At 51.2% G+C, this 17,707-nt stretch overlaps 1 long non-coding RNA gene across 4 annotated transcripts in view; it reads left to right on the top strand.

The window, feature by feature from the left end:
- Positions 1-17,707, top strand: part of LOC103660915 — a 41,495-nt gene that overhangs the window by 7,398 nt on the left and 16,390 nt on the right. The window contains exons 1-2 of one of the 4 annotated variants that reach the window (XR_005838418.1): positions 5,116-6,161; positions 17,351-17,470. The exons of 2 other annotated variants lie outside the window; for them this stretch is intronic. This is a non-coding gene — a long non-coding RNA (uncharacterized LOC103660915). Of the gene's footprint in view, positions 1-5,115; positions 6,162-17,350; positions 17,471-17,707 lie in introns of those variants that run through there. One more of the 4 variants, XR_005838417.1, reaches the window with a different exon arrangement.

Raw genomic sequence — 17,707 nt, 5'->3', positions numbered from 1 at the left:
GGTTTTAGTTATGCCCATTGTCCAGACAGGCCCAGGCGGATGGCTGGGTGCCAGCTTCACAGACGTTGCTCTCTGGGACCCGTTTCAGGAGTGGCATCGCCCACACCTCATCTGAGAGGTACGCTGCTGACCCGAGGAGCACGGCTCACAACTTCAGACCCCAGCTCACAAATGCCATTTAGCAAACTCTGTGCCTTCCTGGAGATTCTCCTCACGGATCAAAGCGTCTTTGTCGGAGGAGAGAGCAGCTTGGCTTGCGGAGCAAGATGAGCCTCTGCGGGCTTCCTTCGGCGCCGCTTTCTGTTCAGTAGAGGCTGGGAGGCCGGGGAGGGTGCGGGCCAATGGACTTCCCGGGACGAAAAGCAATTGTTCAAGGACCTCGAGGTGCCACGGTATAGGTGTTAGGTCTGCAGGGAGGCCGGCTGCAAAGGACGGGAATGCTGTGCTTTCCTGGGGGGAGGGTGCTGCTCGCTCGCTCAGTTTCCCGTGTGTCTGGAAAGTGCCAGTGGGCAGAGCGGCCCTCCCTCCTCGCCCAGCGCTGGTTCTGGCATGGGTGGGACAGGCGTTTAGTTCCTGGGACACTTGGTCTCCTGGCGGAGCCACTCTGAATCCGTCAGCCCCTGGGCGAGGCCCAACCTGTCTTCACCAGGCACGTGCCACCGGAGCCTGGGGTGCTGTGGGGTCGCTGCCGCAGGCTCCCCAGGGCAACGTGCTGTTGAGCGGACCCTTCCCTGTTACATGTGAGCGCGACAGAAGATCAAGCTTCCCCTGCTTTTCAATTCCACCCCCTTCTCCTGCCTCAGGGAGATTCGACGTCCTTGGCCAGACGGAGCTGCATGACCGCGGACACTCTCCCGGCAGCAGTTTCCGGGCTATCGGGCTATCGTTGGCCTTCCAGGCCGTGGAACCCTGGGGGAGGGGGGCACAGGACGTGAGAAGCGGGGACGGCGCCTCGCGCTGCCCCCTAGTGTCGTAGTAGCTTGCGGGAGGGCGACATCTGGGAAGCCGGCGCAAGGACGGCCAGGGCCAGTGGAGGGCAGTCCCGAGGGATTTGGTCCCGGCCTCTGGGGGCTCACACAACAGGCGCATGTGTCACAGCTGGGGTTGGGGAAGGCCAGTGGCTTCCCGCAGCTTCTCACCTGGTGGCAGCGTGACGTAGGGGTATTAAGTGCCTGGCGGTCACACACTTCACCTTAGGTAACCCCTTGCTTTGCTCTCCTAAGAGCACTGGAGGAAACCGCTATGCCCGAGCCATAGGCTGCTCCTCTGTCGTGGAGACGCCGAGGGTGGGGGCTGACCGTCTTGGCCCCGGGCGCCCCAGCCCGCTGGCTCTGCCCCCTCCCGGCTGCTCCCACCTGGCTTCACGAGTGGCCCTGGTCCCAACACAGAGGCAATAAAAGGCCGGTCAGAGCTCCGGAGTGGAAAGGGCTCTCCTGCCACAGCCCCTGCCCCCACCCCCGGCCCGACCCCTCTGCTGCCAGGGAGCCGCTGGGCCCCTGAGGCACCTTTTGCTGCCACCTCTTCCTGAATTGATACGTTGTCTTCTCTGGGAACGTGTCTCCAGTTAAGTGGGGCCTGCGGGTTGCGGTGCTGATGGAGGAGGGAGGCTGACATGTTCCCTGGGCTGATTCCAGGACGCGTGGGAGGCTGCGGATGGGGGTGTCTGAGGGCAAGTGGAGACTGTTTAACTCATTTCAGCCCTCAGACGGGCGCTCTGCACCTGGGCTCCTTCCCTGCTAACACGGGAGCCCCAGCAGCGGTGCCGAGACTGCTCGGAGCAGCTGTGCTTGGTGTCAGCACGGTGGCGGGGGCGGAGGGACCCTGAGACGCGTCCTGCAGCGCACGGTGCTTGAGTAACTGTGTTAGACCGCAGCAGTTCTTGTTGCTCCTGGACCAGCTTCCCAGGGCCTTCAGGAAAAACCCGTTCTTGTCCCGTGGGCCTTCTTTCTTTCTGGGGCATCCCAAGCTCATCCCACACATGCTGTTCCCTCTGCCTGGAGTGCCCTTCCACACATATACACATGTGCACACACACACACACGTGTGCACACATCCACACACGTGCACATGAATGCTTGTGCACACACTCGCACATGACACCTGGACACACACCCGCCCCTTTGCTGCATGGCTGGTTCCTTTGCCGCCTTCAGCTCTCAGCTGTCCCCTGCTCCGGGGGCTTCCCCTGTCCATCCTCCCGTTCGTGTGCCTGGGCTCTGCCCTCACGGCACTTACACAGCCTGCCGCTTCGGGCTAAGCTTCTCCCGGTTTCCCTCACAGGGGGTGGTGAGCTGTGTGGGGGCGGTGGGGTCTCCCCAGCACGCAGACCGTGTCTGCCCTGGCAGGTCCCTGTAAGCACGCCTGGACAGAGCCGGGCACACAGCGGGCGCACAGTGAAGCCAGCATCAGGCACGTCACGCACCGTGTGCAGTCGCTCTGTCTCGTAGGGCGTGGGTCCCAGAAACAGCGCAAGTGCGTTTCCTTTGTGAGCCGCCTGTTGCCTGCCGAGCGGACTGCGCCTGTTGACAGTGGCTGTGACACGCCGGAGCACGTGCCAATCGCCCCATTTGGTGTTACTCATGACGGTCACGGGAGGGTTGGTGCCAGGGACGCTCTTTACAGAAGCATCTGATCTTCTTCTTATAAATGTGTCTTCATGTCCGTGTCCTTTAAAACTGTGCATTAGTGGGAATGTAAACCTGGCCGTGCGAGTCTGAGGAGCCTCTAGGCAAGGACACAGAGTGGGAGTCTGGATTCAGGGGACCTGAAGTTCTCGAAGGCTTTCCGTGACGGGAACGCGCATTCTCTGGTAGCCGAGGTGAAGTGACCTGAGACTGCCCGGGGCTTGGCCCTGCGTCCAGAGCCCAGGGCGGAGCGTCTGCCGACACTGCCTTTGATCATCAGCAGGCCCTTGCCTGTTTTGGTCTTTGAGGCGAAAAGAGAAGTTTGTTTTGGGAGTAAGACCGTTTTTCCTGGCTTCTGGTTTACTCTATGTCACACGTGATTGCCACAATTCATCATTCACTCATCGAGTTTGTCTAACCCGAGCGCTGTTTTCCTTTCATTCCCAACCGCCGGAGGCCTGGCTGGCCACCATGCACCCCACTCCCACTGGGGGTTCACCTCTGTCAGCTTCCCACGCATCAGGAGAACACCACAAGGGCCTGTCCCCCAAAGCTGTGTGGCCTGGTGGTAGGGCAAGGGAGGGACCGGCCTCCCCCATTTTGCTCCATCCCTGGTCACTGGGCCCAAAACAACCCTTCTTATGTCCAAGACTCATGTCTCTTGAATGCCTCCAACCGCCTACAAAATTGCCAATAACGTCTGGACTGCCTGCAGTGGTTTTCCGTGAGTGGTAATTTTGTGGAAATTGGAGAAGATTCTGAGTATGGGTCCAGTGTCAGGACCAAGATGGGGAGGGGCAGCTGGCATTGGGTGTGTGCCAACATCTCCTCTTCTCCATCCTTCTCACTTTCCCCCATCCTCTCGGCAGCAAGGTCTGACCTGTGGGCAAAGGGAGCCTCCAGGAGCAGCGCACGGGGCGGAGGGGAGAGGGCTGCTCGCCCAGATCTCTCAGAAGCTACTGTGGGCCAGCCAGCCCTCTGTCCTTGGCTCTGGCCTGTAGGAGAGGGTCATTGCCACAGCTAAGGGAGGTGCAGCAGCTGTGGGGAATGTGGCGTCGAGGAGACAGTCACTGGAAATAGCCTCTTCTCTAAATGTCTCCCTTCAAACCCTTGGCTGATGTGTATAATTCTATGCCTGATCATTTGCTTATAAAATGCAAACCTTATGTGAGTGGGTCACATTATTTAATAGGTCAGGTTCCCAGCAGGGACAGTTGGCACCCTCCACTGGGGCATTTGGGAAGGGGTCACTTCCAAGTGCAGAGGCCCCTGTGTGAGGGGCACAGTCAGCCTGAGGCCATCTTACAGGGACTCAACAGCCCACCTCTCTTTCCCTGCCCTGAATTTACCACAGGTGGGGGGCCAGGAGCTCACACTGGCTGCCCCAGGCAGAGAGCAGGTGGGGAGGTATGGGCAGGCCTGGAGGGGCAGATGGGGGACGTGGGAGAGGTTAGCACCTGCCCGTTCTCCAAGCCATTTTTATGTTACTGTAAGTTTAGAAAAGTTCCTTGCAGAATGAGCCACACAAAAATCATGAGGACCCTATTTTCCAATGCCCCAAACTAGGCTCCTTTTGCAAATATCTCCAATCTTGTTGTATGTAGGACATGTGGATCTCCACGGGTCTGAGTACATTCTGGCGGCAGAAGAAAGGTCACAGAGAGGGGCCGGATGTGGTGCGCTTGACCTGAAGCACGGTGGGAGTGCAGACGGCCGCGGGGAGGGTGTGTCAGGAGAAGAAAAGAAGACCCCAAGGAGAAGAACAGAGAACAGCTTCGCGCTGGAACTGGTCTTCAGGACAGGGAGACACCTGCTCTTTGGGAGGAAGGGCTCTCCTTGCGCTCTCAGCCTGTGGAGTTAGCCAGTCAGAGCGAGAGGAAAGAGGGCTCAGACCTTCCTTGACCCTCCTTGACCCCTCCTGCTGTTCCACCAGTTTCCCTTCTGGCTTGCCTTCATTCATGCTGATTCCCTCCCAAATCCCAGTGAAAGGCACCTCCAGGCACCTCCAGGATCCCTTGATGCCTGAATGTCCGCCGCGCTTGGGCCGTGTCTCTCTGGTTTGCCTTTTCTCCTTATTAACACTGGGGCCCTGGAGGGAAGGGACCGTGTCCTGCTTCATCACACCCTCGGACATACGCAGAGCGGTGGGTGTCGTGGGAGCTTCGTGAGGGCTGGCGGGGGGTGGAGCAGTGGGTCAGAGGTGGAGCTCTGTGGGAGCAGGTGACTTACATTCCTCTAATGACCACGGACATGGAAGCATCTTTCCACATGTGTACGAGCCATCCTTAGTTCTTATTTGGAGGAATGTCTGTTTAAGTCCTTTTCCCATTTCTGAACTGTATTCTTGGCTTTTTGTTGTTGAATTGTAAGAGTTCCTTATATACAGTTGAAGGCTTATTTTTTAATTTTTAATTTTTTTTGTTTTAGAGACAGAAACAGAGAGAACGCAAATGGGAGCAGAGGGAGAGGGACAAGCAGACTCTGTGCTGAGCACAGAGCTCAACGTGGGGCTTGATCTCAGGACCCTGAGATCATGACCTGAGCTGAAATCAAGAGTTGGAGGCTTAAATGACTGAGCCACCCAGGCGACCTGAAGGCTTATTTTTATGGTCCAGTAATTCTAGTTTTGGGCACTATATGACCAGATGCTACCATTATTTCTGGTCACAGTCACTGGCAAGGATAAACATGTCCCCATTTGATGACCCGGCCAATGTTTCTAGATTCATTAACTTGAGTTCATCTTTTAAAATGACAGAAATTTTATTTTCCTTTTTATAACAGAAGGTTAAAAAAAACCCAGTGAAATCTCTGGCTTTTGTGTTTCCAGGGCCAAGTACTACCCTGGAGTAAAGTGTTAAAGCATAGTGAGAAATCCCTGGATGTGCAGAGGTTACTTCTCAAAGGTTGGACCCCATGTGATGGCAGAGTAGTAGGTCATACATTTCAACATTATACCGTGTACTTGATAAATCTGATAAACATTTGCTAGAAGCCAGAAGAAACCCACAATAAGATCAACTGATATTCATCAAAACCACAGCTGTTTACTGAAGAGTAAAGCAGTGTTAGCAAAGGGACTGACATTTGGACCTGCTCTCAGAGCAGTGGGCTTCCAAAGAAAGCCAGAGCACAGCGGGAACCGAGAAGGCCACCTGCCTGAAATTGGTGGGGAAATCAAGTTCTGTGTGGCACTGAGGGTGAATCGTGCAGTCTGACGTCCATGCTGACATCCCTTCTCACGAGCTTATCGAGCACCTCCAGAACCGAGGCCGAGGAGGAAGCTCTAGAGGGTGATTAGAAACACCCCTGTTGAGCCTTGATTGGTTCTTGAAGATTTTGAAAGGCTCACTTATGAAAGGAGGGCTCCGTGACGACTTTCCTCCCCGTGATCCACACTGAGGCTCTTGTAGACCAAACTTTGCATGGTTTTTCTACACACGGCTGCTGGACGCCAAACAAGAGGAAGGACATTTATGATTAGTCTAATTATCTCTAACATCCTGTCTGAGTACTGCCCTGGGATGATCCACAGAGGTTTGTGTAAATTATTATTATTACTATTATTTTAAGTAGGCTGTATACCCAGCATGGAACCCAAGGCAGGGCTTGGTCCCATGACCTTGAGATCAAGACCTGAGCTGAGATCAAGAGTCAGACACTTGACTGACTGAGCCACCCAGGCGCCCAAGGTTGCGTAAATTCAAACAGAAACTATAAGCAAGTATTTTGCCAAGACCTTCCTTTCAGACTCCTCATCGTGGTTCTGAGAGAAAGCCTGAACCAAAGTGGGAAACAAATGAGTCCAAAGAGGGAGCACCTGTGATCTGACAGGGAGACCTAGACCCTCCGGCACCTGTGGAGTGTGGATTCAGGCCCGGCAGCGCCAGCTGCTTGGTGGAGGGTGGAGTGGGCTTGCCAAGGACGACAGGGGGCTGTGGTTGGCACCCTCAAAGCGGACTGTGGTGCTGAGCTTTTAAGACAGATTTAAAGGGGACCATTCCTAGAGGGACAGGGGACCCATTGGACCTGGTCACACAATACAGTATTCTTCTATGAGCAAAGATGTAGTGATGTGAGCCGGGCACTGTTAGGCCCCCAGCCACAGGATGAAAACCGGTGAAGTGAACGGAGTGTCCTGTTGGATGACCCTGAAGCTCTCCTTAGGTCACCTGGCCACAGGCCGCAGAAACATTGGCCCGGTTTCCCACCAGGTGTCCAGGGTGTCCAGCTAACTCCTTGAATGGCAGCATCGAGCCTCAGACTGCGATGCCTAAGTCCAGGCCATTTACTCTCCAGATTTTATCATCACGAGGACAAGACACACTTACAGGAAGTGCAGACAGTGCCACCATGTTGGCTGGGAAGCCAGTCTAGGGCATGGGTGTGCAGAGGGCCTGCGGTAGGTTCTGTCTCAGCCTCGAGGAGCTGCTTCCTACTGGTGGGACCTTCTGAGGTGGCCCCCAGGTTGCTGGAGGGTGTGTGAGCCACACCCCGAGTGTGAGGGAACAGTGAGCTGTGCGGACATGAGAGGTAGGCAGGGGCAGCCTGAGGAGGACCTGTGTGCAGGGCCAAGGGTCTGGTGCCCTGCTGAGGACAGGGGCCTCGGGAGATAGTTAATGGTGAGGCTGTGGGAGACTGGAGTTTCCCAAGCTCTTTCTAGAGGTGGAGGTGAGACAGGCCCACCCAGTCCCAGTGGAAGGAACTGGGGAGGAGATTGTGAGGCTTCTTGTTCTGAGGAGAAAGCTGCAGGCTGACACCTATCTCCCCCATTCACAGCCTCTCCCAGACCAACATGGGGTGATGCCGAGATTGCTTGCCAGTGATCATCTGACAATATTGGAAGCCCCCATGGCACTGGCTATACTGGGTATGCCCCAGGGCCTGGGGTCCAGCAGGGAAGTCATGGGGGCGCTGCTGGGGGTGTAGAGGGGGAGAGGCTGGCTCAGTGTTTGCCCAACCGAGGTGGTCTTCCTGGTATATATCCGAAGCTCTGTGCTCCCACATTGCTCTCTGGACCTGAAGGATGACCTGAGGACAGCCCTCAGCGTCACCCACGTGAGCCCTCTGTTCAGAGTGAGTCCACATGTGGATATTCTGAGTTGGCCAACTGACTCATGAAGTTTCTGCAGAAAGTTTTCTGGAAGATTTGGCAGATCTAAGGGTGCCTATACCCTATCCACTAAAACCCTTTCCAAAACCATCAACTCCAGATTTTGTGGAGGAATTAAAAAAAGATATTGCAGAGTCTTGACCACAGAATGTTAGCTTAAGAGCATTTAGAGATTTGGTCTCACTTGCTGATTTTTCTAGTTAGGATACTGAAGCCACACTGTGGGTAACTCCGAGGGCATGGCCCCATCTGCACTGGAGGCCACCCCCGACACCGGGTCCCACCACACCAGCTGTTCATGGGATTTCCTGCTGCCCTGAATGTAGGCTAATTTCTGGTTCCAGAGTTCTGCACTGAGATATTGACGGCTTTCTTGTTTATACTAATGACAACTCGAAAGAATCTAAGGGTCCCAAGTAAGGAGAGAGTGAAGTAAATGTTGGTGTGATCCTTCTAAGGGGCATGAGGCAGGCTCTGAAGTCCACGGAACTCTTCAAGAATGAAAGTCCCTTTGTTTTTCTGGTTAGAGACATACCCTTAGGGTGTAACACAGGGTCTGGCACTTGAGAGATGGTACCAAGAATTTATTCCAGATGATGCTGAGAGAGAGACTCTACATGGAGAATCTTTTCAAGAACCCAAAGCTTGAAGTGGCCAATGTAAAAGGGACTGACATGGCCTGGGCCAGAGCCCCACACAGGTGGCATAGCCCCATTCTCCAAAACCATCACCACTGCCCTCCTGGAAGGACCAAGAGAAGTTGGAAGGGAGAGGAAAGGGCCTCAGAGGTAGATGTCCCCATAGGAAGAGATTGTTTCCTCATCAAGCTTGTCCCTTTAGCATCTGAGCTGCTCCCAGGCCATACAACTGACCCCTGCCCACTTCAGAGCTCATGGGGCCCCGTTGGCTACAGGAGACAGATCTCCCGGTCTCCCCAGGGGTTCAGGCTGCTGGAGCATACACTGTGCCTTCGGCTACAGTCAATGTCTTCTCTGTATCCCGGCCCCCCACCAGGCTCATTGGTCAGCATGACCAGCAGCGTTTCCCTCTCCATGCCTGCTCTGGACTGCCTGGGCGTCTTCTGTGATGTATTTTCCTCCATACGGTAGCTCTCTGGATGGCAACTCAATTTCCTTAAGACGCTGTTGAAAGAGGAAGGAGTGAGCACAGTGGTCAGTACCAAATAGAAGACAGGTTAGTTAGAAAAGGGTGAAGGGCTGACCCCTCTGGGAGCTGTCCCTGAGGTACAGGGCAGAGAGCAGCTCTGGCCAGATACACAAAGGTTCTTGGTTCCCTGTAAGCTGGTGTCACTCTCAGGATTGTCCCGCCCTATCCTATTAAGACAGAGCTAAGATTGCGTATGTCCCTGAAATGAAGCCTGGATTTTAATCACTCAGGGAATGTGTCCACACAATTGTCCACACAGCTGAAACTTTAATGTGCTTCTTTAATTAAAAATTATTGTTACAAGTTTAATTAAGTGTTCATAATGAATATGCAATTAGAAAATCTCTTGGAGCATTTGGGGACCCATTGCTCAAACTTTCCTGCTCTGGTACTTTCAGCTTTCCCCTGAGAGACGTAAAGCAAGTTACTCAGAGTTTAGGGCCATGCCCAACATTTTTCTGTGCGGCACCCAACTGCTCCAGTCGTTGCAAAACTGACAGCTTGCTATTTAGTAAACAAATATTTATTGAGTTTTCTCAAGAAGAAATATAATCATGCTTGAAATGGTCTTTGTTAAGTGGTTTACCTAGGCTTAAGCTCAGTAGATGACAGTTCAAAACTGTTTGACTGCTAGGAATATTCTAAGGAATTATTTGGTTTGTGATTTGGGAAAGAGACTTTACCTTTGGTACAAAAGGCAGCTTAGAAATGTACATGTGGTTTTTGTAGAGGGAGGAAGAAGAGGATTATCCTATCCTCCCACCATCCACCCATCCATCTCTCCATCCACCCATCATCCATCGATGTATCTATCATCCATCCATGACCTATCCATTCATCCCGTCCCCTCCCCCTTTTTCTCACCTAAGCTCCATACCTACATTTTCTATTGTTTGTATCCATTACCTTCTTTGGTAATGGATTCTTGCTCTAAAATTCCTAGACACAATGAATGACACCACTATCCACCCAACTGCCCAAATTCATGATTAAGGAATCATCTTGGACTACTTCTGCTTATCATCCACACAAGTCCTGTTGATTCTACTTTTCTCACTCTTTGAATCTGTCTTCTCATCTCCACTGACCCAGTTGGGGCCCTTCTCATTGGTCCTACAGATTCCCATAGCAACATTAGATTATGTTACTTTCCTTGTTTAAAATCTCCAATGGTTTTCAGCATAAAATTCAGACTGCTTGGCTTGTAAAGCAAGTGGCCTCATGAATGAATTCTGTGTATATTTATAGCTTCATTCTTCACCATTTGCCACATGCCTCCTCTGTTCCACTCATTCAACATTCAACAGTATTTTTCAGCCTCTGCTCTAAGTGAGGTACCCTACAATGAGCAGGAGTGAATCAGACAACTGCTGCCCTTAAAGATGTTGTAGTTGAGAGGTCGAACTCTTTGTGGATCCCTTGAAGTCTTCTACTGCACCGTCAGCCTGGACGTGCTCCTGGGACCCTCTTCCGCTTCCTTCATCTGGACAGCCCCTTCTTGTGCTTCAAGTTATCTCAAATCTCAAGTTGTCCCCTCTGGAACCTTCCCTCTCACATCTGTGGTTCCTCTGGTCTCCTCCAGCCACACGCACATTCATGTTCCACAGTTCATACGTGGCAAGTATTGATTTTGTATGTTTATTATGTCATATTGATAGACTTCCCTCCAGGGGGAACTTGGTGGCTCTCTGAGAATTACCTTAGTGTGGATCAGAGTGAAGACACGTAAAGTGACCTTACAGACAAAATGTCCCAGGCACAGATTTGTGTGTAAGTTGATTAAAGGCGACTATAACCAAAGAAAGGGCTCATCTGTCAGAACGGGAAAGATCGGGACTTGTTAGCCAAGAAAACCGCGTAAAGGAAAGAGCCCACAGTGAGTGTGCTGTCCACGGAGAGGGGCTGAGATCACTAGGCCGGTACCCGGCTCTTGGACCAATTTGTCCCTGGAGAGGATTGGGCTCTGCTGGCCTCTGCCACCCCGGTTACCTGCAGACTCCTGGCTTAGGTCCTTGGCTGCAAATCTCAGTCCGCCTTCCTGTGGATTAGCCCAGAGAGTGTATCACGGGCCCTGCCCCATTCTGACTGTGAATTAATTCAGTGGCAATCTGGTTTGTGTATGTAAGTCTCTTGTAAATCTCATTTGGGATTTTGTAAGGAGGGGAAAAGCCAGAGGGTAAACTTGGACTGTGAGATGCAAACAGGAACTGTAAATTTGGGAGGGGCTTACCCCACATACTCCGCCTGCATTCACATGCCGTCTTCTCAGGGTCTCACTTTGTATTTGGGGAAAACGTCCTGCAGGGATCAGGGCAGAAGGCAATTGTTTCACTCATGCTCCAGGTTTTCCTAAGGCTTCCCCGAGTGCTTAAAATTTTCTCTATGTATTTACCGTCTAATGACTTGTGCGTCATCTGTAATGTGCGCTGAGCTCCCTCACCCCAGACACTCTGTTAGGGGCCCTGTCGCGTGTCTTTGAGGTGAGTCTCTCTCATGGGGCCTGCCAGAGCTTCTTCACGTGGAAGAGTGTTCATGCTTCCCTGACCCACAGAGATAATTGTTTCCCCACATTTTTCTTGAGTTCTCATGAAAAAATGTAAGCCCTAAGACTCGGCTTTCTGCTAATAACAGAAAGAATAAATTCCCCAGGGGTTTTCAGGCACAGTCAAAATTGCTTGCTGCTTGCTAGCCTGAAATTCTTTCGAAATATAAATGTGGAAAGGAAACTTTTACTTGACCTACAACCTCAGAGCAAGTAGGCTAGCTGACATAGGGACAGCAGGTCAAGTATGAAAGCTGCTTAGCGTCTGCTAAGGCCTTGCTCTTCTCATTCATGTGGAAATACCTATGGATCCCCGGACGCCTTCGCCCAGCAGTACGAAGATGGCCTTGCAGGAGTTTGCGATCTCTTTAGGACTCCTGCGCCCCCCACCATGGGGTTGAGTGAGGAGTCGGGGAGATACGGGCCGTGGTAATATTTCTGACAAACAGACAGGATCATATGCACTGGCTTGAAGCTTCCATGACGCCAGAAAACTGACGAATGGCAAATTCTAGTCTCGTCGGCTCACCCTGGTACTACTCGTGACCGCTGAAACTACGTGTGGTCTGAGGCAGTCCCGAGGTGGGCTTGTTGATACAGGTTTCCAGTTATTTCATGGGGTTGCATGACACTCAAGAGACATTCCTCCCTCTACCTGGCTACCCCATGGGTCACATTTTCAAACAGGCCCCTGGAGGACACAACCCTTGGGAAGATTGCTGCTTGCAGATGTCAGATGTCTTGCCTGGATTCTTGTTAGTTTTGATTTCTGATTTTTGGAGGTAGTGTTTTATGATTTTTCCTTCATATTCTTCACCCTTCAATTTTATGGATATTTGTGACCAACATTGTGATAGACACTATCTTGGGAAATAGGGTAGCAGGACGGAATCCCTGATACCTGGAGGCTTAAGTACAAAGTGGTGGTCATGGCAACTCTCTGTGGTTTGGGCTTCTTAGAAGGGGCTCTGGAAGGGCTGGCTGTTCGAGCGTGCAGATCTGAGTCCAAGGCCCTGAGTGACGGGGATACAGGGAGCACCAGCTGCTTTCTCTAAGACTAGGATGAAATGTCCTTTTCCCTGCTGGTATGAGCCTGAGACAGCCAGGATCCAGCTGTTAGGTGTGGTTCTTCGACACCCTCTCTTCCTGTTGTGTTGGCTTGAGGCCTCGCAGTGTTGCTGGATGTCACGTGCTGATCGGCACAGACGGAGTAACGCGGCCCCGGGGGCGCCTGGCATCCTGTGGCCCCTCTGATCTTTTACATCATTGTGGTACTGGGTTCAGAGTGAATATGCAGGGAGCTGCTAAAACGGTTTCTTTCCTTTCAAAGTGTTACCAGGTATTTTGGTGCAAAAGATTAGGGTTAAAAAAAAGCTGTTAAATGTTTTCCATCAGCCATTCATATAAAGAAACCGAGACCCAAACTTTAAAGCCCCTAACCCCATAGTCCCCCGGCCCCCATAATTCTGACCCCAGATGGAGCAGAGCTGGGTTCGGAGCCCTGGATCTGGTGCTCAGAGCTGCAGTGGTCCCCAGTCTCTGCAGGGTGGGTATTCAGACGCAGGTCTGTTCTGAGAAGTGGAGGGCATCACGTCTTTGTGTACCCCTAGCGAATGTCAGGCACTTGACAAATACCACCGTCCTTGGGTCGGGTCTCCTCCCCTGCTTCGGAAAGGGCTGAGCTTCTCATCATACCCACGTGAGATCTATCGCTCTTCTTTCCGAACACCTGCCTCACCTCTGAAAATGTTGTTGTTCTATTTTGGAGCAGACAGATTTTTGTTATGAGGATAATAGGCATTTTTACTGTCTGTTCTGGGGCTTGGCCTGCCTGCAGTGACGGATAACGCTTTCCTGCGAGAGACAGAGTGGTTTCAAACTGCCTGCTGGATACTAAACTCTACACTCGAGGCTTGACAGATACCTTTTCCCTCCTTATTTCCACTTGGCGTTTCCCTGTGCCTGGACTATTACCCGAATTAATTTCTCCAGATGATGCCCTGTCCTCAGAGCAAAAGTGCTGGGGTTTGCTTACTGAAGGGACTTGGTGCACAGCGTTCCCCAGAGCCCCTGTGCCCTCACTCCAGCTCCACTTCGGAGGAGCCTGGGGAAGAGGTCCTGTGCCCGTGTCCCTGGGGCTCTGTCTCATCCGTGCGAGGAGAGGCTGAACTAGGACATCCTACATCATCTCCAGTGAAAATGGTTGACGGCCCCATGACTTCATCTGCTGACCTTCTGAATTCTGACCCTTTCAGAGTCTATCTCTCTATGGCACCGAAACTCAAAGATTTCCATCGATATTTAAGGATTATAATTAGCATGTAGATTATAAGTGTTGCTCCAGAGATTGCCAAATCAGACATATTATTAGTTAAACCAGCTTTTTTTTTCAGTAGTCTCTACACCCAACATGGGGCTCGAACTCACAGCCCTGAGATCAAGAGTTGAGTGCTCTACCTACAGAGACAGCCAGAGACCCCTAACCCAGCTGTGTTTGATAATTTTATGGTATGTAATGATATGTATGGGGTTGTCACCGGGTGGGTATTATCACTGGATGGGTGTAGACTTCGCATATGTAAGTGACAATTGTCAAACACACAAATGGCTACACTTTCATATACACCACACTTCTGGAAACGTTTTCCCTGGAGACTCTTCCGTGGGAGCTCACGTGACAGAACTCTGTCTTTCTGAGGATGAACTCGAGTGTTCGGGCCAGAAGTGTGGGTGGGGCAAGGACTTACCCCTTGCCCTGTCTGCCCTGATGGTCAGGCACATTATTTTAGGTTCTCTTCATTCTCCAAAGTGGCATGAATTTACCGTCTTGTATTTGTTACACACTCGTCACCCGTGTACACACCATCATGGAGGACACTTGATTCCCTCCTGCAGCCAGGAGCTGAAAGGTGGGATTCCCAGTGTGTCTGTTTGGCCAGACGCTCTCTCAGAGGGGCCGTGCAGGCTCACGCAAGTCACTGGCCCAGCAAACAGCTGGTAGCAAAGTCTGTGCGCGTTGACAGCTCGCTGCGCTGAGATCTTTCACACGGAGCTCCCCTGAGAGTAGCACGGTCTCAGAAAGAGACTTGAATTGCTCACAGTTCTGGAGGCTGGACGTCCGAGATCAGGGTGCCAGCATGGTGGGGTTCCGGGGAAGCCCCCCTTCTGGGCTGCAGACAGCTGCCTTCTCACTGCGTCCTTACGTTGTGGAGAGAGAGCTAGCTAGCTCTCAGGGTCCCTTCTGCCAGGGCACTGTCCCGCTCATGGGGCTCCACCCTCATGTCCTTGTTTCTTCCCAAAGGCCCCACCTCCTAATATTAGGAGTTAATTGGACACTTAGGTAGTCAGGGCCAGCGTCCCCAGCAAGAAAGCAAAAAAGCCGGGACAGCTAAGACAAAACCACACTAGCATCCTGTCTTACAGCGTAGACGAGACCACAACAGCATCCCGTCTAGCAGCCTCTGCAGGAGTGACTTTTGCAAAACATCCTGACACAAAACAATTAACCATAAAATATTGGTCACTGTCACGAGTTGAGGCAGTTAGTCTCCAGATGTCAGCCCAAAAGACCCTCAACACATGAACAATAATCCGCTAGGAGACGGGTGCATGAGCAGAGCCCTGACCGGCCCACCTTAGTGGCCAGTCCATGGGGGCCCACACTCAGGAGCTCAAGGTAATTCTGCAAAAGAGCTTATAAAAACCCCTGGATTTAAATGCCAAAATGGCAACCCTCTCGGGTCCCGTCCCTCTCCGGGACCTTTGTACTCTCACCCCATACACTCTGCTTTGCCACCCGCTCTTGTCTGGTCTACGTCCTCATTCTTCGAAGCGGCTTGACCAAGAACCGCGGGCACTAAGGGAACGAAAAATCCTGTGACTGACACCATCACCTTGGGATCAGGGTTGCAGCACATGAATTTGGGGGAGACACAAACAAACACTTATCGTCCCCAGTTCTGAGTCCCAGAGCAGAATTTGCCTTTCGCCGCCCTGAGCCTTTGAGAAAGGCTCTAAAACACACGGACTTAGAGCCAACGCACCGGGAACACGTCCCGTGGGCTTCTTTAGAGTTTTGTGATGTGAATTTAAACGTGGTCTTACCTCCACACATACGTCAAAATAAATTCATGTTGACCAAAGATTTCAATATAAAAGGTGAAACCAAACAATTTCTAGAAGAAAAGATTTTTTTTGTATGCAGTAAAATCATTTCTAAGAATAACAAACCCCCCGAAGCTCATAAATGCGAAGATGAATAAACAAATCTGACCGATGAAAGAAAACCGCACAACACAAATGCCATCAATAAAATCAAAAGACAAAGTATAACACGAAAAACATCTGCAATGCTACACAAAATACAGAAAAGTGTATTTTCCTTAAATGTAAAGAAAGCTCAGATCTATAAGAAAAGATGGACAACCCACTCTAAAATCAGCAGACGTGGAAAAGACAGCTCAGGAAGAGAAATCTGATGACCAAGCAGCATGGCCAAATTCACGACGTCACTCATAATTCCGGGAATGTTTCAAAAGGACAACAATACACCATTTTTATCCATCTGATTGGCAAAAATGCTAAAGCTTCATACAACCTAATGCTGGAAGTTCTATGGGAAACAAGCTCTCAAGTCGGCCAATGGTGGGGGCTAACTGACCCCGCTCCTTGAAGTTCAAATTCTACATCGTTTTTCAAAATTTAAAAGGCGTCACTGCGGCAGGAGCAGCTCCCCCGCTGGGTTTGCGTCTGAGGCTGCACTCGCAGCGGTGCGCTCCCACGTACACTCACCTCGGTCCTGGTGGCATTCTGTGCGACAGCAGTTTAGGTGTCTGTCAGTCGGGGACCAGTTCCATGCGTTTTATTACGACCATGAAATAGAGCAGGTGTGGCCATTAGAAACTATTTACGTGGAGCAAGCTCGAAAAATAGAGTGAAAAACAGCAGGTTAATTGCAGTAGCACGGTATGACCTCATGTATGTAAACATTAACACCCTCCTGCTGTCAACAGAGGTGACCTTTGTGGGGTGGCGGTCTTGGTGGGCGGGAGGGGCTTCTGTTCTTTCCACTCAACCCTCTTTTTATATGCATCAATTCTATAATTTAAGAAACTACCTTTCTGTTTTCGAGGGATTTGAATCCCCAAAATTTAAAGCAAATATAGGAAACCACCCCTCCTCCCTTGCCAGACAAACACGTCTCGGGGGATCAGAGACTTGGGATGACCTTGAGGCTGGTGCTCCCGGAGGCTAACACCAGCTGATAAGGGCAAACTGAACAAACACAAGCAAGCCAAGGAAACCAGGCTCTCTCTGATGTTCTCTTTTTCTGTATTTCTTTTTTTTTTTTTCAGATGGGTTTATGGAGTTGTGAGATTTAAAAAAATTTTGAAATAATATTAGATTTATAGAAAAGTTAAAAAAGAATACAGAGTCACCTGTAGCCTTCACTCAGCTTCCTCTGATGCTAACATCCACATTGACATTATACAGTTGTCAGAGCGGGGCAGTCCTATTGGTGCAGGGCTATTGACTGGGCTCTGGTGTTTTTTGTTTTTTGTTTTTTTTTTAAGATTTTTATATATTTATTTGACAGAGATAGAGACAGCCAGTGAGAGAGGGAACACAAGCAAGGGGAGTGGGAGAGGAAGAAACAGGCTCATAGCAGAGGAGCCTGATGTGGGGCTCGATCCCAGAACGCCAGGATCACGCCCTGAGCCGAAGGCAGACACTTAACCGCTGTGCCACCCAGGCGCCCCTGGGCTCTGGTGTTATTGGAACTTCAGTTTATTTAGTGAGGTCCTTGCTGTGCCAGGATCAAATCCAGGACTCCCTACCACCCAGTTGTTCTGCTTCTTTCCTGTCCTTCAGGCTGCGACCCTCCTCACCTTCCTTGTCTTTCAGGGCCTGGATGCTCTTTGAAGTACTACGTGCATGTCTTGTAGACCATCCTTCGATTCCGGTGTGTCTGGTACCTCCCCACGATTGGTCTAAGTTGGTGTCTTTAAGAAGAATATCACAGAGGTGATGTTCCCTTCTCATTACATCATATCAGGCACTCCATTGAGGGGAATATGGGACCCCGCTGGGTCTGCAAGTGGTTTCCGCTATTTTGCGAGTACAAACAGCACTTCAGTGAATAATCTTGTGTCTAAGCATCTTTGTATTGGTGGAGGTATATTTTAGGGTGGATTCCTACAAGTGGGTTTGCTGGGTCGGTCAAAAGTAAGTGTGGACGCAGTTTCGTGAGGACTGACATTT

The sequence above is a fragment of the Ursus maritimus genome, unplaced genomic scaffold (genome assembly GCF_017311325.1).
Source record: "Ursus maritimus isolate PB19 unplaced genomic scaffold, ASM1731132v1 scaffold_3, whole genome shotgun sequence".
Taxonomy (NCBI): domain Eukaryota; kingdom Metazoa; phylum Chordata; class Mammalia; order Carnivora; family Ursidae; genus Ursus; species Ursus maritimus.
The sequence above is the reverse complement of the archived record's forward strand: the minus strand, read 5'-3'. Positions and strand labels throughout refer to the sequence as shown.